Source organism: Peromyscus eremicus, chromosome 6 (genome assembly GCF_949786415.1).
Source record: "Peromyscus eremicus chromosome 6, PerEre_H2_v1, whole genome shotgun sequence".
Lineage (NCBI taxonomy): Eukaryota > Metazoa > Chordata > Mammalia > Rodentia > Cricetidae > Peromyscus > Peromyscus eremicus.
In genome coordinates this window covers 44,122,569-44,149,266 of record NC_081421.1, presented here as the reverse complement: position 1 = coordinate 44,149,266, position 26,698 = coordinate 44,122,569, and the positions used below count along the sequence as shown (strand labels likewise).

The window sequence follows — 26,698 nt, the reverse complement described above, 5'->3', positions numbered from 1 at the left end:
TTATCTCGCTCTTGTTTCTGTCTTTTTCTTATTTCTTGTCTGTCAATCACATGCGCCTGTCACTGTGACATTGTGCCTTACAATGGTCCCAGAAACAGTGTCCCTGACCATGGACTGAACGTTCCGCAACCAGCCAAAGGGAATACCTCTCCCCTTAAATCCTGTCTGTCAGACATTTTGGTCACAGTTTTACAAAAATAATAATCCAATTCCTATTTTGACAAGAAGAAACTGAGGCACAGGGGGTCTTAGCTAGTGTGAGGGAGTGAGCAGCAGTGCTAAGATTTGAACCCATGTGGTGAAACCTTCCATTTTTACACATGAAGTTCTGTATGCAGCTCGGTACACGACATTCACTGTAAAGCGTTTGGATTTGCCAGGGAGCCCAAGTCTAAGGTTGTGTTTCACCATGTGTCCCTGCTGCTTTCCCTGTGTTGCTCCTGAAAATATGTGTGAAAGTGAAACTTAGTGAGGCTGGAGAGGGGGCTCAGTGGTTAAAAGCTAGTGATGCTCTCGAGGACCTGAGTTTGGGTCCCAACACTTGAACTGAGAAAGGGCAGCTCACAACTGCCTGTAACTCCATCCTCAGGGGATCAAGGCTATCTTCTGGCCTCTGAGGGCACCTTCACCCATGTGCACACATCCATACACAGATGTATCTAGACACATAATTCAAAATAGAAATTTAGTGGAGCGGGGGAAATCTTAGGGGCTTTACTCCTAGACACAGAACTACAGGCAGCTAAGGAGAGCTGAGACTGGGGAAATTAGTCTTCCCCAGGGATGAGCCCTTTAATTCACAACCCAGCACCAACTAGTCATCCCTGAAGTCCTACACATACAAACAACACTACGTGGACTCAGCAGGCTGTGTTTATATGTTTATGCATATATATGTAACAGTAGCAACTAAGGAAAAAGAGGCCGTGAATCTGAGAGTGGATGAGGGGGGATAGGCCATGGGAAGGTTCGGAGGGAGGAAAGGGAAGGAGAAACCAATTATATTTATTTAAAAAAAAAATAAAGAAAATTTAAAAGGAAAATGAGAGTTATGATTGTGTAGCTCAGGGCAAAGTCTGTCTGGTGCTTTCTGGACCAAGCTGTGTTTCTTCCTGCGGTATGGATGACGCGCCTCTCTCTAGGTCACAGTGGGTCTCTAATCTGTCTCACTGTGGAGTTGACCCTCTCTGCCCGGAAGACAGTCTGAACCTGCAGTCTATTCTTGCACACCTCTGTTTACTCTGGGAGCCACTGCTTGGGAAATTCACCGGGGACCTGACGACATTGGTTTCGGAGAAAGGAGAAGGGACGCGGAACAGGAAAACGCGGGGCCAGTTTGTGCTTCAGAGGGAAGAGGCATTAGCTTTCCGTCCTCAGCACTTCTTCCTTTAGTGGCAGAACAAAGCTTTGTATCTAGTTGATTTCCAGAGCAGAAGCTGCAGGAGGAGACCTTTCTGACACCCCATAATCTCATTTTCTCTGTTGTTTTTACAGTGTGAAATGCCCCCAGTGTTTCTCTCCTGAGTAACATTTACCTCATGTCAAAGAACTCCAAAGATCTTAGAACACATTCTGCATATGTCCCCCGCTAATAGTATCCTTTATGTGACAGGTGTGGAACAGCTTTGAGTGATTTCTCTCTAGAAACTAGATAGTCATATTCCCACATCCCCCAAATGTATAGCCCTATAAAGAGATTAAGCAAATGCATTCTTGTAATGCAATAGAAAATGATCTATTTTGTATTTAAATAGGACTAAACTAATTTCCTCCGATGGTTTCAGGGCACCCATCTGACAAATGGATCCCACAAATCCTCAAAAATGGGTTCTACAAATTCTATGAAAAGCCATTATTGTCTGAACCAAAAATTGGGAACATACCAAACAAAACAAACAAACAAACAAAAAAAAATCACCAAATTGTACACAAGGTCCCACGAAGACTTTCAAACTAATAGGAATGTTTTTTCTTGACCAAACTGCCTAGGGACTTTTTTCTATTTTTAAAAGCCTCATAACTGTGGTCTCTTTGGGAAGCTAGGGCAGATGGATGTCTCTGGGGCTGCATTGTGGGGTTAAACTATGAGACTGTTTGCACTGATTCCATGCCTTTCTGAAAAAGCATGTTTTCTAAATTGGATCTGGAGCGATTTTCCTTTAAAAAAAAAAGCAACAATTATTGCCTTCATAAGAATAAAGAAAACTATGCCATTGTTAAGATAATACATCGAATGAAGAAAATGTCTTTTAGAAGACTTGGTTTACTCCAGTAGGAGCCAATAGGCTGCTAGATTTTTTAATGCCCAGGTCTTTCATGTAAATAAAATTGTTGAGTCTTTAGTTGGTGAGCAGAGCTGTTCTCAGGGAAGCTTGGGACTTTTTCCACTTGTGTTTAGGGGATTTTTTCACCCAAAAATTATTCTAGCTGAGCGTGATTGAAGGAGGAGTGGGTGGCATTACTGCTTGCGGGTGACAGTTGCTGATGTTTGTTGAGTCCAGGTTGTTGGCAGGGACTGTGACAAACAATTTCCCGTTACCATTTTCTTCAATCCTCATAAACCCTGTATGCCCGATGTCATTGCTGACACTGCTTCACAGCCCAGGAAACTAAGCTTTAGGAGCTATCCATAATCTCCCGAGGCAGCATGAGAGGTGGGATTTGAACCCAGCACACCACTGCTGCTCTCTTAAAATATAGTGTGTTGAGACGAATGCCTGAAGACAGGAGAATATGCAAATGTAGCCTTTTTGGCAAATGTTTTTGGAGTACCTAATTAAAAGCCTTTAAAAACAGCTTAAAAAAATAAAAGTAAAAACCAAATAACTCTACTTTTAAGGCCCTGGTTAACAGCATTAGAAATTTGGACAGTGACTATATACAGAAATATCATTGTCATCATCCCAAGACATATAAACACATAATGGAGGGAAATAGGGTGACTGCTTTTCCTCTAATAACACAAAGTACTTCTGCATCCAGATGTATTACATTTTTGGCCACTTTTCTCATTGATTTAGTTAATAATATCATTAATAATCTCATTGTTTGTGTGTGGTTGGTGCAGTTATTTATCTGTTGCTACCCTGCACTACTACATACATCCCCGGACACAAGAACATGGTTCAGTTTATTTTCCTCTGTATTCCCAACAGATGTGACAGCATTTGGAACAGTTTAGTTCAATAGTCTTGTCTTTGTTTTTCATCCTAGAGTTGGGCAGCATTTCGTTTGTGAAACGGAAGTGTTCTGACTGAACTGAGAAGAGGAAGTTGGTTTTGTGGACAGAGGGGGCTGAGGAGACTAATGTGGTTGGGCTAACCTTGTAATCCCAGCATTTGGGAGGCTGAGACAGGAGATCTCAGGTTGAGCTAGCCTGGGCTACATCACGAGACTTGCCCCACATAAAATAATACAAAGCAGAACAATTCAGGGATGAAGAAAGCAGGAGCCTCCCTGTCCAGAGAAAGAAAAGAAAACAGAACGATTAATCACTGTGCAAAGTCAGAGAAACAAAACAGTAGGAAATCTAGCTGACTGGTTAGCAAGAGTAAGACAGACAGAGGTTCGTTACTGAGCCAGTCCAGGCTGACAGCGCCTCTGCCCTGCACCCTCCTTAGCAGGTCCTATGATAGCGACTCTGCCCTGCACCCTCCTTAGCAGTTCCTATGATAGCGCCTCTGCCTTGCACCCTCCTTAGCAGTTCCTAACTTGGAGATGGTTGGAAGAGCAGTCGTGCACACTGTAGGAGGGTGGCTTTTTCCTTCTCAAATCAGATCCCATGAACACACAGTTGGAGTTCCTATCACTACGAAGCATTTAAATCAAACAGTATTGATGTGCATTGGGTTCTGAAACGGAATGCTCAATTTGATGCTGAAGATGGGCAGTGTGACTCCTGGTTTCATCAGAAGGAATAGCTCGTTCCATTATTTGAAGCTGGATAGAGACCTTCAGAAGCAGCAGAGATGACATCTGAGGATTTTGTGATTCACCTGTAACATTGCTGAGACAGTCAGTGGGACCGTATCATAGGCCGACAGCAAGAGGAGGGGCTGTGGTGGAGCTGGGTGCATGCTGTCTATAGCTCCAGAAACTATGGAGGTTTTGATGGCTATGGAGGCTGTATGCAGAAATGATACATTTGATGATGGAATGAGGAGTGAAGCAGTGTGAACAGACACAGTGTTGCTGCTGGTGATGCAAGTGTGGGTCTTTTGTGTTGGTTACTTTGTACGTGTGTGTAGTAAGATTTTTCTTTGGGCGCCAGCTCACAAAAAAATGACACAGAGACTTCTTATTAATTATGAAAGCTCAGCCTACAGCTTAGGCTTGTTTCTAACTAGTTCTTATAACTTAAATTAACCCATATCTTTTAGTCTATAGTCTACCACGTGGCGTTGCCTCTCTTCCAACTTGTACCTCCTCTTTCCTCTCCGTGTCTCCTGGCTTCTCCTGCTCCTCCATTCCTCCTTCTCTTCCTTTCTCTTTGCCCAGAAGTCTCATCCATACTTCCTGTCTAGCTATTGGCTATTCAGCTCTTTATTAAACAATTCACAGTAATATGTCTTCACACAGTCATCATACAAACATTCCATAGCACATATGAGAGGGTTGTCTTTTTTGTGCAACTAAAAATAGCATTGCTGATTCCCAGCACTGAGTCTAACTCGAGTTCGTGCTGATTTTGGAGCTGATGGCAGAGCAACAGGAGAAGCAGATGTAGAACCCATGACACATGAGCATCCTGCCTGCCTTATGCAAAGATAAAAATAATATGCTGCATCAGTGAATCTTCTTGTGTTTGGATCTTGGAGGTGTCTCTGGAATGGGAGACAGAGAAGGACTAGATAACAAGGAAGGATATGGATGTTTTAAGAAGGGGAGTACAGAGCCATTATAGTCAAGGAATTAATCCTGATAGCTTGGGTCACTATGACCATGGTGGTAGAGGCAGTGGAAGTTACTATGGGCAAGGTAGCATGGGTGGAAGTGAGTGGTGTGGATGTACTAAAAACAAAGCCACCAACATGCAAGTCCCTCAACTACCTCTGGTCTACTTGACTTCCTTTGGAGTTCATTTTGTATTTTAAGAACTTTTATAATGATTGAAGAAATACGCTTTCAAAGTATTGTTTGAGTCAGGAATGAACAGGGGTGCAGGCCTGGAATCATAGCTGCTCAGGAACAAAATCCCAGCATGGAGATGAGGGATGTGGGCACAAAGTCTCAGCACTAGCTGAAGATGTGTTGGCCTCTGAAAGCTGCTGGGAGAGGGAGAGTGTGCTTTCTTTAGGGGTGCGACCCCTGGTAGGTCACCCACACCCCACACAGGCCACACCCAAGGATAGTTGGGCTATGTAAACTGGATTCAACAGGTTAAAAAAGATAGGGTAGGGAGTAGGGGAGGGAGAGGAGGCTGCATCTAGGAGGAGAGGGGTGAGTATGATGTGAAATTCTCAAAGAATTAATGAAAGTGTTTTTAAAACCCCAAATGTAAAATAGTTCCCTGGGTAGACAGGGAAATTTTTATATCATAACTGAACATATATCAATATCTAAAAAATGGCTTTATAAGAGATGATACAAGATTTCCAGGCCAGGAAAGTGACCTGAGATTAAAGGCAGAAGAGGTGTGGGGCACTCACCTGCAATCCCTGTAGAGGGGCTGTGGAGACAAGAGAATTATGAAACCACAACTACCAAACTGGAAGGTTCGTCACACAAAATTACTGTGTAAAATTTATCAATAACACAGACAAAATGACCAAGAAAGTGAATACCCCAGTAGACCAATGAGAAAAAAATATTAATGGACAATTCACTGAAGAAAGCTATAAATGGTTAATGAAGATATAAAAAATATGTGAGGGATTAACCAAATACAGCTAAATGAAATAAAATTATTTCAAGTTGAAAAAGGTGTAAAAAGAGAATTCCTAGTTTTGATGAATTCATAATGAAACTGTTTCTGAATATAAATTTGACAAAGGTTATCAGGAATCTTAAATTTTTTGTAGCTTTTGCCCCAATAAAGCCAGGAATCTACCCTAAGGAATGTCAGAAATGTAAAAGATAAGTTATGTCAGAAATACAAAAGAAAAGTTTTGTAATAATGAAATAAAGGCAAAAAATATGTGTAGGTCTGACATTAGAGAAACTTCAATATAGTATATTTACAGAATGTCACATAGCCTCACAATTAAGTATACAAACAGCTTTGTCAAAATGACCTAGAATATTTAAAAAAAAAAAACTAGAGCAAAACAAAAGCAAATCAGTTCTATGTTTTAAAAAGTGACTTAAGGCAATTTGGGAGAAGGCTTAACAGGCAACTGGATCACCTAAACGTGAAGCAGCCAAGGGACAGAGAAGCCGGAGCGGGAACAGCACAGGAAGAAGAAGAACCTGTGGCAAAAGTCGCTGATAACTGTCCGAGTCACAACTTTGGCCAGAGGTGAGTTTGAGCACCTCTGTGTGCAACCTCCCATGCAGGCAACGGGAGATAAACACACGGCTGGTCCGGCCCACGGGGCCTAGGTAAGGTTTGGCCATATGATTTCACGTAGGTCCACTTGGCAGATGTCTGTGCTTTTTTTCCTACATTTCTCAGCAGCCTGAAAACGGCAGAAGCCACAGCATCAGAAGCTGACAGAAATGAGTGTCGGGTAAATTCCAGTTTGGAATTGGGCGGAGGGATGTGGGAGAGAGTAAGGGTATTGATGGCATCTGGGGGCACTTGTTTGAGCAATCAGTCATCCACCAGAAAGTCATTAAGCATGGAGTGTGTGCTCTGTGCCAGGCTCCTCGGCACCTGGGGGTGTATCAGGGACTAACACAAAGGCTCCTCCATTTGGGGATGGCTGGGAAGAGGAACCAGACTATATAACAAACTCCGTGAGCTTCTGCAATTGGAAACAAAGGGAATGGCGGAGCTTGGAAGCCTCAGATTGCACATATTTATTTTAAACTCACTCTTTCCTTCCCTTAACTAATTTTGAATAATTTGAATTATTTCTGATAACATGTATGCAGAGGTGGTAGACAGCCCTTTCCCTGCTTTGATTTTCTGAACAAGTGCTGGGTGGGCATAGCAAAAAGTAAGATTTTATAAGAGAGAAACGCTCCATGAACTATTTATAAAAATAATTGCCTGGCACATGTGCACAAAGCTGCCTTCTTTAGACGGTTAAGGGTATACCTGAGTGGTAGGGGACTTACCTAGCACACACCCTGGATTTGCTCCCCATAATGGTACCCCTCAAGTTAATAGCAGAAGTAAATGTAGAATTGTGCACATATGGTGATTGCAACTTTATCGGATAATAACACCCATCCAAAGAGAAATGCATTGGGGTGGAGGAGGGGGCAGAGTGGTAGGGAGACATATAGGGCAAACATCATATAACTCACTACTGCTGATCGCCTCTTTTCTTTATTTATTTCTAACATGTTTACTTTTGAAATGGCTGATGACAGCTGGGCACCCTGGTGCATTCCAGTGATCCCAGCTTGGGCACCCTGGTGCATTCCAGTGATCCCAGCTTGGGCACCCTGGTGCATGCTAATGATCCCAGCTTGGGCACCCTGGTGCATGCTAATGATCCCAGCTTGGGCATCCTGGTGCATGCCAGTGATCCAGCTTGGGAGGCCGAGGCAGAAGGATTTTGAGTTCTAGCCTAGCTGGTCTAAGAAGACAACAAACCAAATTTTAAAAAGCAAACAAAAGGCCAGAGAACTGGTTACTCAGTTCACTCACCAGTGCTGGCTTCAGTACAGTCCTGATAGAAAGGGAGGGAATACAGTGGGCAACGGAGGCTTAAGGTTACTTACCACCCCTGGAGTAAAAAAGTAAGGCATGGAAATATATCCCATAGAGTGAATACCGGAGAAAGAAAAGGAAAGTTTTTGAAAGAATATTTAGCTTGGCAGTTTTCAAAAGAGCTTGATGATGTATGACTAAAAATTTAGCAAACAAAAGAGCAACCTTGAGGTAGGGGCTGGAGAGATGGCTCAGCAGTTAAGAGCAGCGGCTGCTCTTGCAGAGGACTAAGTTCATTTTCCAGCATCCACATCCTTCCTACATCAAGCACAGAACCCAAGTCTGAATGTTACTGGTATGGATACACTGACCACTACCTTTCAAGGATATTTCATTTGCTTGCCAGGAATCGGCTGGGGAAAAAAAAATCAGCTTGTGAACAGTGTCCCAGCATGTCTCTGTGAACCCCAAAATGGGTCAGGAAAGCATTAAACAGAATTGGATTGTCCCTAGATGATATGTAAGAACACTAGCATAAAAAGCATAAAAAGCTTTTATGTCTGCCTCAATTATTTAATCTCTGCCAGTTCGGATGAGCATCCTTCGCCGTGGTGCTAACAAACCCTGGCGTGTGAAGTGAAGCGAGCTATTTCTGTGTCATTCAGGAATGGAAATAGAGGTGTCAAAGGAGCTTGGAAAGCAGAAATGGAGAAAGGCTGTCCATCATAAGAGCTGCTGTTTAAAAATGTACCGCGACACCTACCAAGAGGGCTGTGCCTTTATGCAGCAGGTCTTGTGAAGTGTTGGTCATTTTGAGCCATTTGCTCTGATGGTACCAATGGCAGAGGCTGTGTCTGTGGGTATTTTCTGAGACTAATTTTCTAAATTGCACTTTCAAGGTAATCACAAAGATATGAGTGTTCCCTGTTGGGAGGAACCTTAACGGCCTTCAGTTCCAAACCTTTTGTTCAGTGGAGGTAATAATGTGACCCAGGGTGAGGAGGTGACCCGCTAAAGTCAAATTGGTGATTTATGTCAGGGTCTAGAAGGAATCTGTGGCCTCTGAACTGCCAGGGGAGTCCTTTCTCCTGCTCTGCTACCTGAAAACTCACCTGCACAGGTCATTCTCACATGGTGCTGAAGACATGCCATCCTGAGAAGCACAGCTCTGGTCCTACGGGGAGAAACCCAGACTTCTAGGGTCACACACACATAGCTATGTTCTGAGTTTTTAAAGGTGAGATGATGGGTGATTTTGAGTTTCATGTGTACAAGTGTGTGTGTGTGTGTGTGTGTGTGTGTGTCCCTTTCTTTAAAAAAAGAAAAAAGAAATTTTTTTTCCCTTATAATGAGCCTGTTATTTCTTTTGTGTTTTCTAAGAAACTGAATCATTTTAAGAAGGATTTCAATGTCCAGGTTATAAACAGGCCTCAAACCCAAACAAGAAGGCAAGCACTCGACCAGCTTTATCTATAATTCTCTATATTTTAAAACACCAACACATGATATTTTTTTTGTTTTTTTTTTTTTTTTTTGGTTTTTCGAGGCAGGGTTTCTCTGTGTAGCTTTGCACCTCTCCTGGAACTCACTTGGTAGCCCAGGCTGGCCTCGAACTCACAGAGATCCACCTGGCTCTGCCTCCCCAGTGCTGGGATTAAAGGCGTGCGCCACCACTGCCCGGCTATTTTTTGTTTTTTAGATAGGGCTTTGGCTGGCCCCGAGCTTGCTATGTAGATCAGACTGACTTAAAACTCTCAGGATGATTCACCTGCCTCTGCCTCATGTGCTGGAATTAAAGCAGTGTGCCACTATGCCTGGCTCTAAGGCATGATTCTTTATACTCGCAGGATTGGTTTAGATTTATACATGTGCTGCTCTCTTTGCTCTTATCTCCTCCTGCAGCTCAGCCCTCTTCTTGGAAATGATTCTGCTGTGAGAAGTGTAGACTTTTGAATTTCTTTTCTCATAGATGTTATGATGGGAACATCTCTCAGTTTTTGTTGGACTGATTACCTTCTTTCTTAAAGGATATGTTTGTTGGGTATAAAATTTGATGCGGCAGTAATCTTCTTTCAGTGTCCCGATGACATCCTTCCAATGTCTCATGATTTCTGCTGTGCTGGTTAAGGGATTAACAGTCAATTTAGCAGGTGCTCCTTTGCAGCTAGTTTGGATTTTTCCTACCTAGATGCTTTTAAAGATACAGTTACACAATGGAGTATTACTCAGCTGTAAAAAACAATGACATCATGAAATTTGCAGGCAAATGGATGAAAGTGGAAAATATCATCCTGAGTGAGGTAACCTGGACTCAGAAAGATAAACATGCTATGTACTCACTCATAAGTAGATACTAGATGTAAAGCAAAGGATAACCAGACCACAGACCACAGTTCCAGAGAAGCGAGGTAACAAGCAGGACCCTAAGAGGGACACATGGATAGCCCTAGGAAGGGGAAAGAGAGGAGGTCTTCTGGGTAAACTGGGAGTGGTGGAAGGTGGTAAAGAGGAGGGGATGGGGGATGAGAACATGAGAGAATGGGGTAGTTGTGTTGGGGGAGGGATGGAGTGGGGGAAAAAAGATACATCTCTGTCTCTATGTAATGATCGGATACTTTAAGCTGTTTTGCTTGGGTGTTACAGTGATTTTTGAATCATTGTGGTATCATTGATCAATTTTGGAACACCCTAGGGCATTACCTCTTCTGACAGTCTTCCATTATATGTAGGTTCTTTTTGCCACAGATTATATGTACGGTAGACCTTCAAATATGTCTACTAGGTTTCTTATTCTTTTCTCTGTGATTTCTGTGGGTTGTGTGTGTGTGTGTGTGTGTGTGTGTGTGTGTGTGTGTGTGTGTGTATGTGTGTGTGTGTGTTTCTGAGATGCACTGTGGATCCATATTCTAGCTTATTGATTTTTCTCTTCAGCTATCTCTGGAAAGGCTCGATTCCCAGCACCGATGTGGCAGCTCACAACTGCCTGCAATTCCTGTTCCAGTGAATCCAGTGTCCTCTTCTGACCCCCCACTGGCACCAGAAAAGCATGTGCTACATATACATACATGCAGGTAAAACACCAATACACATAAAAGATAAAAACTAAATAACGAATGTGAGGGATTTTAATACCAGGTGGACCCTGCTTTCCAGAGAGCAAAGATAAAGAGTCCAGAGATGTAAATTTAGTCAGACTTGGAGGCTGGGGCTGTGGGCACTGCTCCTCTTGGGAATCCAGTAAAGCATCGAGGAAGTTTTGTTCTAGTTGTTCTGGAAAGTCCCTTGCTAGAAGCTTGGGAAGGAGTTCTAGTTCCAGAACACTCACTCCTTGAGGTGTTGGCTGGGCACTCTGAGGCTCTGGAGCTTTCCTGTCCTCCTTGTAGTTCTGGGCGCGGCTGGCAGATGCAGTTTCTTGCTTTAAAGGGCAGAGTGGTCGTTTGGTACTTTCAATGGCTGGAGAGGTTTGTAGTTGTAGAAGAGCTTTATGACACGTCATGTGTGGCTGGGACACCCAGGGAAGGGCTCGTTTGTGGCAGCTCCGTAAAGCCAATGACTCAGCAGATGGCAGGAGAGGAAAAGGGTCATCCAGTGGCCAAACCATGAAGGTGAGGGAAACTCTGCTTACAGTTCAGCGTCTCCACGCCAGGGAATCAAGGAGCTACAGATATAGAGGAGGAACGATAAGGGGTGAGGGAGCCTAATAAAAGGGAGAACAGTTCCTGTCTTTTCTGGGAGGTAGGGAAGATCTTTCAGGAGCTAGGGTGCCACCCCTTGTAGGACGCCATGTTTCTGGTCACGGTAGCTGAGAGGTATCTTAGCCCACTGGGTGAGGCCACAAAGGAGACAGGCATGGTTTGAAGACAGAGATGTTCCAGCCACCATATCAGACACCGGCAGCTCTCAGCCAGGAGTCAGTATTTTCCACTACAGTGGCTCTCAAGTCCTGGAAAGGTAACCTGGGCTGCAGTCACCATCCTAACCCACACAGGTGGCCGCAAGGACAGCAAAGCTAATGGGAGCCTAGTCATAGGCTGCTGGGCTGTGTGAGCTCCCAAATTAGTGACTTTTAGGTCAACAAGACAAATGAAGGCAAAGGGTTTGTTTCAGTTTTTCCTTGGTAACAGTCGCTATTATATATATATAATATATATATATATAATATAATATATAAATCCTGAAATCTAAACCAGATGGCAGCTCCAATTATAACATTGTTCCTAGGAGACAAAAGGCAATATTTAATTTTATAATTATGGATATATCCAAAGATGTATAAAAAAGTCTCTAAGAAAGCACATCAAATTCTGAAGAGGAATTTTTCTTTTGGTGGAAAAGCTCAAAGTGGGGGAGGATAAGGAGATGGGAAAAGGATGTCTGTAGGAGCAGCTAACTAAAACTAATGATGTTGGGAAATGCCATAAGGAAGTCTAGTACCCAGTAAACTAACTTTTAAGATATTTTAAAAACAGAATTAATAAAAATATTTTTTAAAAAAGAATTGGGTTGAGCATGGTGGTACACATCTTTAATCTCAGCACTTGGGAGGCAGAGGCAGGCTGATCTCTGTGAGTTCAAAGGCAGTCTAGTCTACAGAGTGAGTTCCAGGCCAGCTAGAGCTACCTAGTGAGACCTTGTCACAAACAAACCATAACCACCACCAGAATAATTAGAATGGATTTCTCTTGGGTGGGTTGATAAAGCTGCTCCCAGAATCTATAGATTATTCAATGAAAACTCCAGTGTTGGAGGAAGGCTACTTCCTATGAGTTGTTGGTCAGGGGACTACTGAGTTCCCCCAAATATAAGCAATTGCCACTATTGGTGGTTACCTGCCAGAGCGAGATGTTAAGACCTTACTGCTGAGACATAGTATGTTCTGGTAGAAAGATATAAGAAATAAGGCCAAACTAAGCTAGAAGTGTCCTCCCTGCTGGGTAGGACCCATAGTACTAGAAGATACTTGTCATCAACATTCTTACTCAGCTATGGACCCTATAGGCAACACTACTGACCATCCAGGCAAGATGTGTCCACTGATGCAATCGTGGCAAGTCTGTTATGGGGTAACCAACTGCTTTCTGATTGAGGTTTGTATCTTAGGAGGGAATTCTCATCTGGTACTGCAAACTGGGTCAAAAGTTCGTGGCTGCGGACTATAAGCCCAAATGGGGGAGCTCTTATGGTTTTGCTAAATGGCCTTGATGTTTTTGTCAAATTGTCTAAATAACAATACCTACGCCAATAGATTAGTGCTGCTTTCAGATTTGGTCAGGGGAGTTTCTATTTGCAGTGGGCAGAAGTACCTACAGACACTTGTAAGTGGTCAAAGTAATAAGTAGGCTGTTGAACCCCCAAGTAATAAGTAGCCCACCACACGGCACATCTATATAGCCACCAAAGCTTCAGGTAAGAAACAATGTAGGACTCAGAGGAAGGGAGGGAGTGTTAAAGAATGTTGACCTTCCTGCATGACATGCATGCTGCCCTATTGAATTCAGCTGTTGTATTTACTTGCACAAGATCAGCACAAGATTGGTCCCATCAACATACTGTCCCCACCCCTCCTTTAGGTCTTATATAAAGTTAAGAGTTGATCAGGGAAGTGGAGACATTTTCTTCACTGTGAGGCGCCCATGCTCCTGTAAACAACTCCTCATCTGCACTCCTATGATAACCCCAACAACTCTCATTGGGTCATTTTTTAAAGACATGAAGGAAGGGGACGAGTTGGGAAAAGGAAGATGATCAGTGGGAATGGGAGGAACACAGGAAAGGGAATGGGGGTGAACATGATCAAAATACATTACATACATACAAGAAAATGTTACAATGAAACCCATTATTATATACAATTAACATGAGCTAATGAAAAAAGCAGAAAAATTTACATATAAATATACATCATTTGTATCATAAGTAAAAAAATGGAGGTTATTTGGGGCCAGAAACAAGGTACTGTATCACACATCTAAATTAGAATAATGCACAAATCACCTGTAATGTGGAACTAGAACACAATTCACCATCATTTCAAAATAGCACATACTAAGCACTAAGTGTTAGAAATACAGAATGAGGTATCTTAAGTTCTCAGCCCATTGTGGGTGGGGCCACCCCTGGCCTGATAGTCCTGGGTTCTATAAGAAAGCAGGCTGAACAAGCCATGGGAAGCAAGCCACTAAGCAGGGCTCCTCCATGTCCTTTTCCTTAGTTCCTGCCTCAGGTTCCTGCCTTGTTTGAGTTCCTGTCCCACTTTCCTTCCATGATGAACTATGATGTGGAAGTGTAAGCCAAATAAGTCCATTCCTCCCTAAGTTGCTTTTGATCATGGCATTTCATCACCACAATAGCAACTCTAATGTGGTGGTTTAAACAAGACGGCCCCGCAGGCTCATGTATTTGAACCCTTAGTCACCAGGGAATGGGACTCTTTGATAGGATTAGAAGGATTAGGTGGTGTGGCCTTGTTGGAGGAAGTGTGTCATTGAGGGTGGACTTTGAGGTTTCAAAGCCCATGTCTGGCTCAGGTTCACACTCTGCCTATGGATCAGGATGTAGCTCTTAGCTACTTCCAGCACCAATGCCTGCCATGCCTCCCCATTATAACAATGGACTGGGCCTCTAAAATTGTAAGCAAGCCAAAATTAAATACTTCCTTTTTTTTTCTTTCTTTTTTTTTTTTTTTTTTTTTTTTTTTTTTGAGACAGGGTTTCTCTGTGTAGCTTTGCGCCTTTCCTGGAACTCGCTTTGGAGACCAGGCTGGCCTCGAACTCACAGAGATCCTCCTGCCTCTGCCTCCCGAGTGCTGGGATTAAAGGCGTGCGTCACCACCACCCAGCCTAAATACTTCCTTTTATAAGAGTTTCTTTGGGCATGGCTTCTCTTCATAGCAGTAGAACAGTGATTAAGATGCCCAACTAGAACAGAAATTGGGCCAGGAGTGGAGTATTGTGATAGACCTGACCGTGTTGGTTTGGGGAGGATTGTGGAAGGACTTTGGAACTTCGGGTGAGAAAAGGCAGTAAGTGTTCAAAGCTTGGAGGGCTGTTCTGTAGGAGCCTGGCAATAATGTTGAGAGCAGTGCAGATGATGGAGGCCTCGATTGTGAAGTTTCAGAGGAAAGTGAAAACTCTACTGGGCCTTTTGTGAAGAATCTGTGTGTCTGGTCAGCTGGAACTGAAGAATGGACTGTGATTAACAAGAGTTCAGAACCACTAAAGTGGAACCTTTGCTTTGCTGGGACAATCAATGCTGGTCAGCTGGGGCTGAGAAATTAGTGGTGATTAAGAAGAGATCAGATCATTGAGGTAAAGTCTTCTGGGAAGCATTTCCTCAGTGTCAGCACACACAAGCTGTGTTCCGGAAGTGGCGTGCTGGCAGCCACACTTAGTAGTGTAAGAGTCATCCAAGTGGTACTGGTTTGGAAGGCATGAAGAGGTCACAAAGAGAAGTTGAGGCTTGACACTGCAGCAGGGATGGCGTTTCTGAAGTGAGCCCAGGAGAAGCTGTTGGTGAAGATGCTGCTGAGTTGCAGCAGGAGACCCCAGCATTTTGGAGATGCTGGGACCATGGGAAGACCACCAAGAACAGTAGCAGCGGTGGAGTGGAGCCAGCTGGACCCTAGAAGACAAGCTGTGTGTGCTGCAGAGGGCAGAGCTGGAGAAGTGAGCCAAGCCCTTTGGAGGAGCCCAGGAGACTGTGAGTGGACCCCAGACACTGGACGTTGCATTATTTACACTGTTGGAGATTGGTTTGGCTTTGATCTGATTGTGTCTGTGCCCTGGTTCTTCCCTCCTGAAGTAAGAAAATATTTAACTTAATTTTGGTTTTCATAGGAGCCTGCAATTGAAAGATTTTGAATTTCTAAAAGAGGTTTGGATTTTTAAAGAGACTGAACTTTTATGCGTTTGAATTTATAAAGACTGTGGGACTTTTGAAGTTTTAACTAGGAAACTTCCCAACATAAAAGAATAACAGATTGAGGTAAGAATAAATATGACTATTATTCTGATGTGATCATTTTACATTATATATGTCACTCTTTACATCAAACATACAATTATGCATTAATCTAAAAAAATAATAGTGCACAGCAGAGTGGTGATGCAATATTATGAAGATTCCTTTACATTCTAAGAGACTGGAACTTTTGCTGGACTTCACAGCCAGAGTTAATAATAAACTTACCATCTCTGTACACCCAGTCTACTTGTTTAACTCAACTTTATGAGAACAATGTAACAATCAACCTGACTAGCCTTGGATTTCCTATATAGTCAGCTTTTACAACCTAAGCTAATGCATAGCTGTAATCTTAAATTATGTGCTCTTCCTTGCCCCTGACCCAAGAGTAGTGCATGGATGTTTGCAGGTGTGTTACAATAATCATTTGCTGAAGGCAGCAAAAATAGAGATTGAAAGCAATCATATAAAATGAATACACACCATAAACGTTGAACACAATATATGGATATTGCTTGACAAACAATGATGTTTGTAGCACTACTGTTGGTTGTCTAGGTCAGTTGGGGGTCAGTGACTTAATCCCTTGTAAAACTCTGCTGATGATTTCTGTAAAGTATTACACATTCCTTCTCCATGTGATGATTGCAGTTTCCATCATGGGCTATCCCATTAGAGAATTCTTTATCCCCAGATAGTCAAGATAGGCCTGTGTGTTACTGAAATAAGCTCATAGGACCACAGATTCCCCAGACAGCTAACCTCAGGTCATGTCTCTTCCACATGACCTTATCCCACATCCCTAACCACTCAAGCCCTTGAGTTCTTCCTCAAAATCTCTCACATCTGCTCTTTCTCCTAACTCCCACATCACTGTTTAAGCTCAGGCAGTGTGGTCCCCAGGACTGTTTTCTTGACTCCGGCCTCTCCTCACTGTGGTCTCTACCATTTGCTTTATCTACTGAGCACTGCTAGTTCTCTATCCAAAAATCGTTGGTAGTTTGCTCCTTTTAAATCTTGTCTTCAGGGCTCTTTGTGAACTGATTCCAGCTGCCCTTCTAAGTTTTGTGTGGTGGGAATTTAACTGGGTTGTAGACTGAACAGCTGTAAGGAAATGACCTCAATTCTGGTACCATAAAAAGGATAGATGCTCAATATTCCCTATCTCTCTGGGCCTCCAGAGTGTTGGGATTATAGGTGTGCAGTATTCTGCTTGGCTTCTTTCTCACTTCTTGATCTGAGACCTCCATTGTCTCCTATCCTCAAACATCAGAGAAGCTCTTTTTCTGTGAGATGTTTAGACCTAGAGGAATTAGGCTATAGTCCTATCCAGATCCTCTTTTATCAGTTCTCCAGTCTCTGGAATCAAACTGAATGGCACACCCAGCTTTCCTGGGTCTCAAAGGTGCAGATGGAAGATCGTGGGACTTCTTGGTATCTACAGTCACGTGAGCCAATTCCAATAAAAATATTATTTGTATTTATGTGCGTGTGTGCAATTGGCCCTATTTCTCTCAGATCCCATTATCTATACATTATCTATACAAATAAGCTGATATTCCAAGAAGTTTTCTTCTTTTTTTTATTAAGAAACTTTTATTCATTTTACACACCAACCACAGATCCCCCTCTCTTCCCTCCTACCGCCCCTCAAGCCTCCCCCGCCCATATTCCAAGAAGTTAAGTGAGTTGTTAATAAACTGGGATTAAAGGAAGTCAGGTGTGGTTGTGCACGTGGGAGGCCAAGGCAAGCACATTGACATAGCTCCAAGGTCATCCAGAACTACACAGAAAGTGCAGGGAAGCCAGGGCTACACAGCAAGACCCAGACTAAAGAGAGAGGCGGGTGCTCTGATGTCACCTGATAATGTGTCTGTCATAGTTAGGGTTCTATTGCTGTGAACAGACACCGTGACCATGGCATCACTTCTAAAGGAAAACATTTAATTGGGGCTGACTTATCTTCAGAGGTTTAGTCCATTTTCATCATGGCAGGAAGCCTGGCAGCACCCAGGCAGACATGGTGCTGGACAGGAGCTGAGATTCTACATCTGGATCCACAGGCAGCAGGAAGAGACTGTAAGCCCACTAGGCCTGGCTTGAGCTTCTGACACCTCTAAGCCCGAGTCGCCTCTAGTGACACACTTCCTCAACAAGACCACACTTCCCAATGGCGCCAGTCCCTATGAACCTATGGGGCCATTTTCATTCGAACTACTACAATATCCAACACTCTGTTCATCTTTTCAGGAGAAGAGAAATAAGATATTTTTCATTCTTTCATGGGATTGCTCTCAGGACAAAGGAGTACTTTCAAAAGTAATGTGCAAACACATTTACTCTTCAAAATTATTTTCAGTTAGCTACATTAATAAATGACAAACAAGACCAAGAGAGATGTGAATGCCCCCGTCTTTTAAATTAATCAACACTAACCCCTTTGGGTTGGCTTAGAGATAGAAAGATTTGCACAGTATCCTGGTTACATGGCTGATAAACATTCTCTTCGTTAGTTAGCTCTAAGTGGAGAAGTCATGTAAAAGCCTGTAAATGACCACATGAATTATGTATAAAGGACTCAACTCAAGCCATGCATATAAAATGGACATTACAACACAACCCTGACTTTATCATTCTTTTATAAACAGTCCCACATAGAGCTCACTAGCACAAAATAGAGTTTGAATGACTGGTTGGAAGTAATTTACGAAATGGAGACAACTAACTAAGAAAATAAAGCTCATAAATGCAGCTGGCGTCTGACTAATAATTAGACTAATGCCTCTTAAAATTCGGTATATCTTGCCTAATGTTCTGTACATTCAGTGACTTGTGAAAGAGGATCCCTTCTTTGCCCATTTAGCTAAGGGAAACAAATTTTAGATTGGTGAGTAATTTGTTGAGGCATTCAGAGGGACCCGGAGGGATCCATAACCGTATTAGTTAAGGAGTCCAGAGAAACAGCACCAGCAGGTGGTGGTTGGGAGTGTGGTGAACATCATGTCTGAGGACCAGAGGTGCTGATGTGGCTCAGCACTAAGTGGATGGCCAAAGATAGATATCCCAGGCCAGACCGGAGACATGCTTCCTTCCTCTGTCCTTTGTTTAGATGCTCAGAAAATTGGATGCTGCCAGCCTACAGTGGTGAGAGTGGGTATCTTATACACAGTCTGTTGATATAAATGCTAACCTCTTTCAGAAACAAGTTCACACATACACTATGCAATGGTGATATCAATCTTTTATTACATTTTAGTGATCTGTGTATATATGTGTGTGTGTATTTGTGTGCATATGTGTGTGTATGTGAACAATCACAAGCATGACTGTGCATGTGTCATAGCACACATGTGGGGGTCAGGGAACCACTTGTGTGAGTCAGTTCTCTCCTTCCACCATGCAGGTACTAGGACTAGAACTCAGATCATCAAGCTGAGTGATCTTGCTGGCCCTGTGATGTTGACTGACCTTGATTGTTAAACTGGTGGGAATCCATTTAGGATCACCAAGGAGACAAACTCTAAGTATGTCTGTGAGGGCAATTCCAGAAAGGTATACCAGAAGTGAGAAAACCCCACTGTAAAAGGAGGGTGGTGCATTCCCTGGGGGAAGCTAGCCCGGCAGCATTCCTCTCCCTCTGCTTGGGTGGGTGCACTATGTCCAGCCTGTGCAAGCTCCCGCTGCAGTGACTTCCCTGCCATGATGCACCCTCAGATTGGGAGCCAAAGCAACCCTCCTTCCCACTAAGTGGCTTTTGTCAGGGTATGTTTTTTCAATCATAGCAACAGAAGAGTCATGATACAGTGCATGTGTCTACTTCATTTCCTTTATACTTCTTTCTTTTGCCCAGAGTGACTTTGCTTTTTATGCCCCTTGTCATTTCCATTTTTTAAAAAATCTGTTTCATTTCTTTGTTTTTTTCAGACAGGGTCTCATTTTGTAGTCCAGGCTGGGCTGGCACTCACTGGGTAGACCAGTTGGCCTGAAATATACAGGAACCTGCCTACTTCTGCTCTGAAGTGCTGGCTGGGATTAAAGGCGTGTGCCCTCACTCCCAATCCTCATTTCCTATTAAATATCATTTCCCCCAGAGAACCTGTCCTTGACAGCTGGGTTAGGAGTCATTGCATAATGTAGTGGTTTTTCTTCTTTTCTCTGCCTGCTTGCTTTCTTTTTTTCTTCTCTCCCTCCCTCCCTCCTCCTTCCCTCCCTCCCTCCCTTTCTTTCTTCTCTGTTTTATCTAACACAATGTTTGCCACAGAGGCTGGAATGGTATATACCATCTTTCCATTGTGTCCCAGTGTTACAGCATCACTGGCCACAGGGTAGACACAGGGTTTGTCAAATGAATAAATGCCTTGGTTTTCTTTCATTTGGCTCTGTCATGTTAGAAAAATATATTGGTTTACTTCCACTTGAATTTCTTCATTCATTTTATAAAAACAAATATTTCCCAGTTAATGTCCACTCACAGTTTAATAATCATTGGTAGATGAACTGTCTCAAACTTCAACAAATTAATATGCTGCATTCCTTCCCTGTTCAATTCAAATCTCTGGCTCAGGTCCCAGAAAATGTCACCTGAGTTGCAATTGTTCATCCTGGAACTCTCTCCTTTCTGGGCTTCAAGAGTTTCTCCCAGGTTCCATGTCTTCTGTGACCCTTCACCCACAGGACTGTCCTCCTCACCTTCCTTCATTTAGTGTCTTAGTCACTCCGAATTCCTTGGACAGAGGTGACTGTGCAGCAGGGTGTGGCTGGAGCTGTGTTTACAGTGAAGTTACTAACTCTTTGAGAACAGAGTAAAGATCTGTGTCTTTTATTTCTTCTAATCTTTGGCTTGGGCTCTTTCACACAGCTTTTGTGCTTTATATAGATCGTTGACCTATGAGACTAACACCTCTTTGTTGTTTCTAGTTTGGTTTACTGTAAAAGTGAGGGCCTGCTCTTAAAAGGAGTTGGGCCACAGGAAGACATGAACCTAATTTTGGTTATGACCAGTGGCAGAGGGAGAGTTCAGGATGCCCGAAGCAGGAAGAGTGCTTCCCCTTTTCTTTGAGGTTGTGATCATCCAGTGAAGTCACTCTTAGCCAGAAATGGGTTGTAAAAATGCAAGAACCAGAGCCCTTTGCCTCTCACAAAAGACTTCCCCCTACCACAAAACAGGGTGATCCTGACAGCTGAGATAATGCCTAATTTTAGCAGATACTACCAAATAAACATGAGACCGCCTTCCTTCATATCCAAGAAACCCATTTAAACACCCTTTACCAGATAAATGATGATCTCTTAGCAGATGCTCCTGACATCATCTTCCCTTGGAAAGTGGCTTGAATTTTGGAAGAAATCTTGTCCTTAGTGTAGAGACATGGTAAAAGTCTCACTTTTCTGAATTCCCCAGTCTACAGAGAAACACGTTACTTTGGGTGACTTTGGCTAAGACACTTGGCATAGATATGGTGACATTTGAGGAACAAGCATGGGTCCTGGTACTGCTTTCTTAAGAAGAGTGCTTGAAAAGTACAAAGAAAATTTCTGTGTCTGAATCTCTTTCATACTTGTGAGAGTTTTGACCACAGAGACAAATTCTATTTCATTTTGAAAGCCTTCCTACCTATTAGTACTTTTTTTCAAAACACAACTTTCCTGCACAGAGGAAAACTTTGACAGGTGTCCTCAATCTTTTGATACTATGACACAATGTTGTCATCATCAAAGTTCACTATCTGGGATCCTGTTTCAAAAAAAGAAGTCACAAACATTCCCAGAATGTTTTCAGTCAGTTTATGATTCTGTGTTGAGCTGTTTTCAAGGCTGTCCTGAGAAGCATGCACCCTGCACACCTTGGGTGGACATGCATCCTGTAGACCACAGGTGGACATGCATCTTGTAAATCAGGGATGGGCATGCATCCTATAGTCCAGGAGTGGACATGCATCCTGTAGACCAGGGGTTGGCATGTATCCTGTAGACCAGGGGTGGGCATGCATCCTGTAGACCAGTGGTAAACATGCATCCTATAGACCACAGTTGGCATGCATCCTGTAGACCAGAGGTGGGCATGCATCCTGTAGACCAGGAGTGAACATGCATCCTGTAGACCACACGTGGACATGCCTGGGAAACATTCATCAGCTGGTGAATTCTGAGCTATAGATCCTCACATCTACCCTTGTGGAACCCTGTAACTCTTATAAAGCAGGGCTTATATCTTGTTTTCATTTTATTTTTTATGTCTGTACTCCTGTCTGGTGGCAGGCATCCCAGAGAGCAGTTTATCCAGGGCTGAGCACAGCATCCAGTGTATGACAGGTTCTTGATCAATATTTCTAAGCAAATGAACATTTCTAGATGCTTCAAAGTCCAGAAATGAACCAGGCTGAGGAAGAGCACCCCAATTCTGGCATAAAAATAATTGGAGAGAGACAAGCTCTTTACTAAAACAGAAATGGGACCCCAAACTTTGAAATCTTTCACCCCTAGCCACACAAAACATGCGTGGTGGCAGGAGAGCTGTTTTGGTGGGGGAAAATGGAAGCATCGAGGCTTTCAGGTCTGCCTACGTTTTAAGAGCACCTATTTCCTTGCTGTACCGACAGGCCGGGATTCTTGCATTCGAGACCGTGATGAATTGAGCATAGTAGTTTCATCCCACGGCTAATCAGCAAAACCCCCTCCTTGCTTGGGCACTTGGGGTGTGGATTCTAAAGGTAAGCCTGGAAGCTGCTCCTTTATTAAACCAAGGGGCTTGATGTGGGCTCCATGTTCGCCTGTGCCAAGGTAACAGCAACTTGATTTTCTTAGGCCATGTCCCCCTTTGCAAGAAGAAAGCACCCGTTGGTTACAGGCCACCTGCTGAGGGCAAGGGTCCTGGCAGGCAATGCAATGGTTTTCAGGTCCAAACTGTGGCAGAACAGAAAACCCTGGACCTGGGCAGGCTTCTGTGGCTTTCTAACCACCGGTGTGGTGAGACTTGGCTGTCAGGGTTCTCTGGCCTGGCCGGAATGTAAGGTGAAGGCAGTGAGTTCCTCCACAGGGTGCTTGCTGAAAATCCTAATCACACTGCCAACGCTGCATAGTTGAGTGGTTGTGCCTGCTTCTGGCACAGAAACCACTGGTACCCTGAGTTAACATTATTAGGAACTATATGAAGTGAGGTACAGTTTTTTTTTGTTTGTTTGTGTTTGCTTTTTGAGACAGGGTTTCTCTGTGTAGCTTTGGTGCCTGTCCTGGATCTTGCTCTGTAGACCAGGCTAGCCTCGAATTCACAGAGATCCACCTGGCTCTGCCTCCCGAGTGCTGGGATTAAAGGCGTGCACCACCGCTGCCTGGCAAGGTACATACAGTTTAAGACCTACACCTGAACAGTCCTCTCCAAACTGAAGAACGATGCTCTAGATCTTGGTTTTCTCATCCCATAGTGTCTCCTGAAGTTCCCCAACTTGCCTCCTTCTTCATTACCCCTTACCCTGACCCTTCATTTCCACTGCTCTAGATCTTGGTTTTCTCATCCCATAGTGTCTCCTCCAGTTCCCCAACTCGCCTCCTTCTTCATTACCCCTTACCCTGACCCTTCATTTCCACTGTAGGGTCTGACTATTCATCTGACCTTTGTCTGAGCGGCCAGGGCTCTGAACTCATGGCCTCCCTGTCCTCCCCTTATCCCTCTCTGTCCTCTCAAACCCCTACCTGGGGTCAGCCAGCTGGTTCAAGAGGGTATGGAAATAGAGAATACCGTTAGGTGGAAACACCATCCTCTTGCTACAGTGGGCACTCAATGCTAGGTGTGTGGCCACTTAGGGCCATAAGAAGCACAGTGATGCTCCATTTTCACCCTCTGTAAGTTTCTCCCCATTTTCTGTGTCTCTAGAAAGTAAAATGGAGTCCATTTACAGTACAATTACTTCTCTGAAAATCTCTGTTTAGAACATCACTCGGAGTCAGGTGGTGGTGACGCATGCCTTTCATCTGCACTCAGGAGGCAGAGGCAGGTGGATCTCTATGAGTTCAAAACCAGCCTGGTCTACAGAGTGAGTTCCAGGACAACTAGGGCCACACAAGGAAACCCTGTCTCGAAAAAGAAATGAACAAACAAAAAGAGCATCACTTGGGACGCAGCTTCTCCAGGGGTTGTTCACTTGAGTCCCTCCCACCGACTTTTGCATCCTTCACCATCTGCTGTCTTCGGCACCTTGCATCATCTCTCCCCTGTGTCAGCTGCTTGTCTTCTTACTCCCCTGTGTGCCAGCCAGCATGCCCACCCACACCCTCCTCATATCCCGGCACTTCCATCCTGAGTGGCACTGGCTGGTCTTGCTTCTCCTCCTTCTGTGATCACACCGTTCCTCACAGAGGTCCCAGAAGGCGTCTACAGTGACTGCGGTCCCACCATATGCAGCATCTAGCTCAAGGCTCAGAACCAAGGAGTCAGGAAGTAGACAGCTCTGGACAAGGCTCTGCCATGGTTCTCACTGCATGGGGCCATGCTCTGATGCTGGGTTTAGACCTTTCCTAAAATCCCTAGATTTCCCCACTCTCTCTGTGTCTGTCTTAATCCAACGTATGTGTCTAGAGTAACCTTCTTCAAAAAGGTTCATCACTAAGATCAGTTTTAGGTTTTTATACACTTGAACAAGTATAGTTTAGGTTCGCAGCAAAATTGAGTAGAAAGCACAGAAATAGCCCACATGCCCTCTATATCTCCCGACACATGGTTTTCCTGTTACCTGCTACAATACATAACACCACCTATCCCATATCATATGGAATACTTCTGTTACACATGACAGGCTTGGGGTCCTTTTCCTCTATTTGGATAGAAATCACAAAGAGGCAAGGAGCACCTTCCTTAGTGTTGGCATCCCTGAGCTCCTGAGTGTCGGTGGCCACGCTTTCAAAGCTTAGAGTCATGTAACTCTAGGCCCTGAGGGCTAGAGGCCTGTAATTCCAAGGCACTCAGGTCAAAGCATGGTGGCCTTCCATGCCAGCAGCCCTGCACCCAGCAGCTGGTAGTGGGGGCTCTGAGCTTGGAGAGTTGGGACAGGCAGCTCTTTTTTTGGGGGGGGGGGTTCCAGACAGGGTTTCTCTGTGTAGCTTTGCGCCTCTCCTAGAACTCACTTGGTAGCCCAGGCTGGCCTCGAACTCACAGAGATCCTCCTGCCTCTGCCTCCCGAGTGCTGGGATTAAAGGCGTGCGCCACCACCGCCCGACCCGGGAGAGGCCGCTCTTAACTCTTGCCAGCTCTAGAAACTCCTCCGGCAAGCAGGGCTGACAGCTTGTCTTCTTAGGACGTCTGCGACCCTTTGTAGTCTCCATAATCACTGTTTCCCAGCCACTCTGGAACTCAGGCCACCAAGTAAGGACGGAGGAAGCTAAGGGCCTAGAGAGTTGCTCGGCTTCACAGCCTCTGGAGTCGCTCTCCGACCGTCTTCTAGCTGTTGCTGTCTGGTACCTGGGGTTTGAAGCCCGGGGTCTCCTCGGCTCAGTGTTAGCAGCTTACCTCACAAGAAAGCAATTTTCAGAAAAAACTCAGTTTGGGGCTCAATGTTGTAACCCTACAGGCACTCCTTGAAGTGCAGCCTGTTTATCTAGCTAGGGAAAGGGTGTGACTCGTGTGCTTGGATCACGGTTCCACCAGTCACAACCGTGTTTGTGCCTGGCTTCTGGATCTGTTAGCCACAGGCCTCACTTAGGAGCCAATCAGAGGTGGTACATTGTGCCACTCATGGACTTTCTGCCTAGTCCGTGAGGAGATACCGTGGGACAGGCTGCAAGGTGAGGGGAAACATTTACAGTTTTCTTGTGGTTTATGTCACCCACAGCAGAGTCTTCCAAAACTGGGACAAGCTGCCTGAAGCCAGTCCTGGCCTCATCAACAGCGATGATGGCAGAAGCTCTTCCAAGCGGCAAGGCATTTCCGGAGAGAGATCCTCCAGTGTTCAGAACAGCTGCAGCGCCCCGAGGGCAGTCCGATTCAGCGCCAAAAGTCTTGGTGGACAGCTCCCCACGCAAGGCCACCAGGCACAAAGCAAAAGCCCGTAAGCTGCCAAGCGAGTGATGTAGTCTTCAGACGAAACCCGAGATGAGCCCCCAAATGATACAGTCGAGGGGTCTTGATCTGTTTGTTTCCTCTGTTGTTGAAGAATTAAAAGGCGGGGAAACCTGGAGCTCGCCAGGCAGCAGCAGAGAAATCTCAAGTGCCGCAGACAGAACCAGCGGTTGAAGGAAGGTGTTTATCGGGGAAGCACACAAGCAGCAGACACACAGAGAAAAAGACCCTCTGTGAAGCAGAGCGGGGGAATCGAGAGCCAAACATCCGGCCTCTTCTGGAGGCTGGGGGTTTAAAGTCTCAAAAGAGTCTTCCTCCCCTAAGTTAGGGTTGGTCAGTCTGAAGAAAGCTAGGATGACTGATTGGTCCAGAACTGTTGTACAGCATGTCCGGAGCAGGGTCTGAACTTGTCGCACCAGTCCGTCTGCAGGGCGCCCACTGCTAGGAGAGGAAAGCCAAGAAGGCCTTTGTTCTAAGTTGCCAAGCTTTTACCACAATTCTGGAGAGTGAGGAAGAAGGCGGCCATCTTAGAAATTCACCACCTTTATTAGCCATGACCCCTCTCCGAGTAGGTCTTACCTACCAGGGAGTCTGTCCAAATCTTCCTCTCTCACCATGGCCTAATGACTAGCTCCTAACTGCTTGATTTATTTAAAGAAGTAACAGCAATGAAACAAACCACCCAACCCCACAATAAACGTGTGGAAATTTCTCTCTCAACAATACCTACAGATCAGAATGCAGAGCGCTGGTTACCTGCTGTTGGCGTATTCCTTATCTATGGTTGCATAGAAAATTATGCATTTACTGTTGGTTTCTCTGTGTCTGGAGCTGGGAGCAGCCTAGTTCTGCTCTGGCTCAGAGTCTCGGGATCTAAGCTGTGCTCAGTCACCTGAACTTGTAACTAGGGCTACATTGCCCTTCTT

The 26,698-nt window shown here is 44.4% G+C and overlaps 1 long non-coding RNA gene across 1 annotated transcript; it reads left to right on the top strand.

The window, feature by feature from the left end:
• Positions 1-11,212: 11,212 nt before the first annotated feature.
• Positions 11,213-26,458, top strand: LOC131912429 (uncharacterized). Its single transcript, XR_009379629.1, has 3 exons — positions 11,213-11,367; positions 22,324-22,434; positions 25,546-26,458. It is a non-coding gene; the product is annotated as an uncharacterized LOC131912429 (long non-coding RNA).
• The last annotated feature ends 240 nt before the right edge of the window (positions 26,459-26,698 follow it).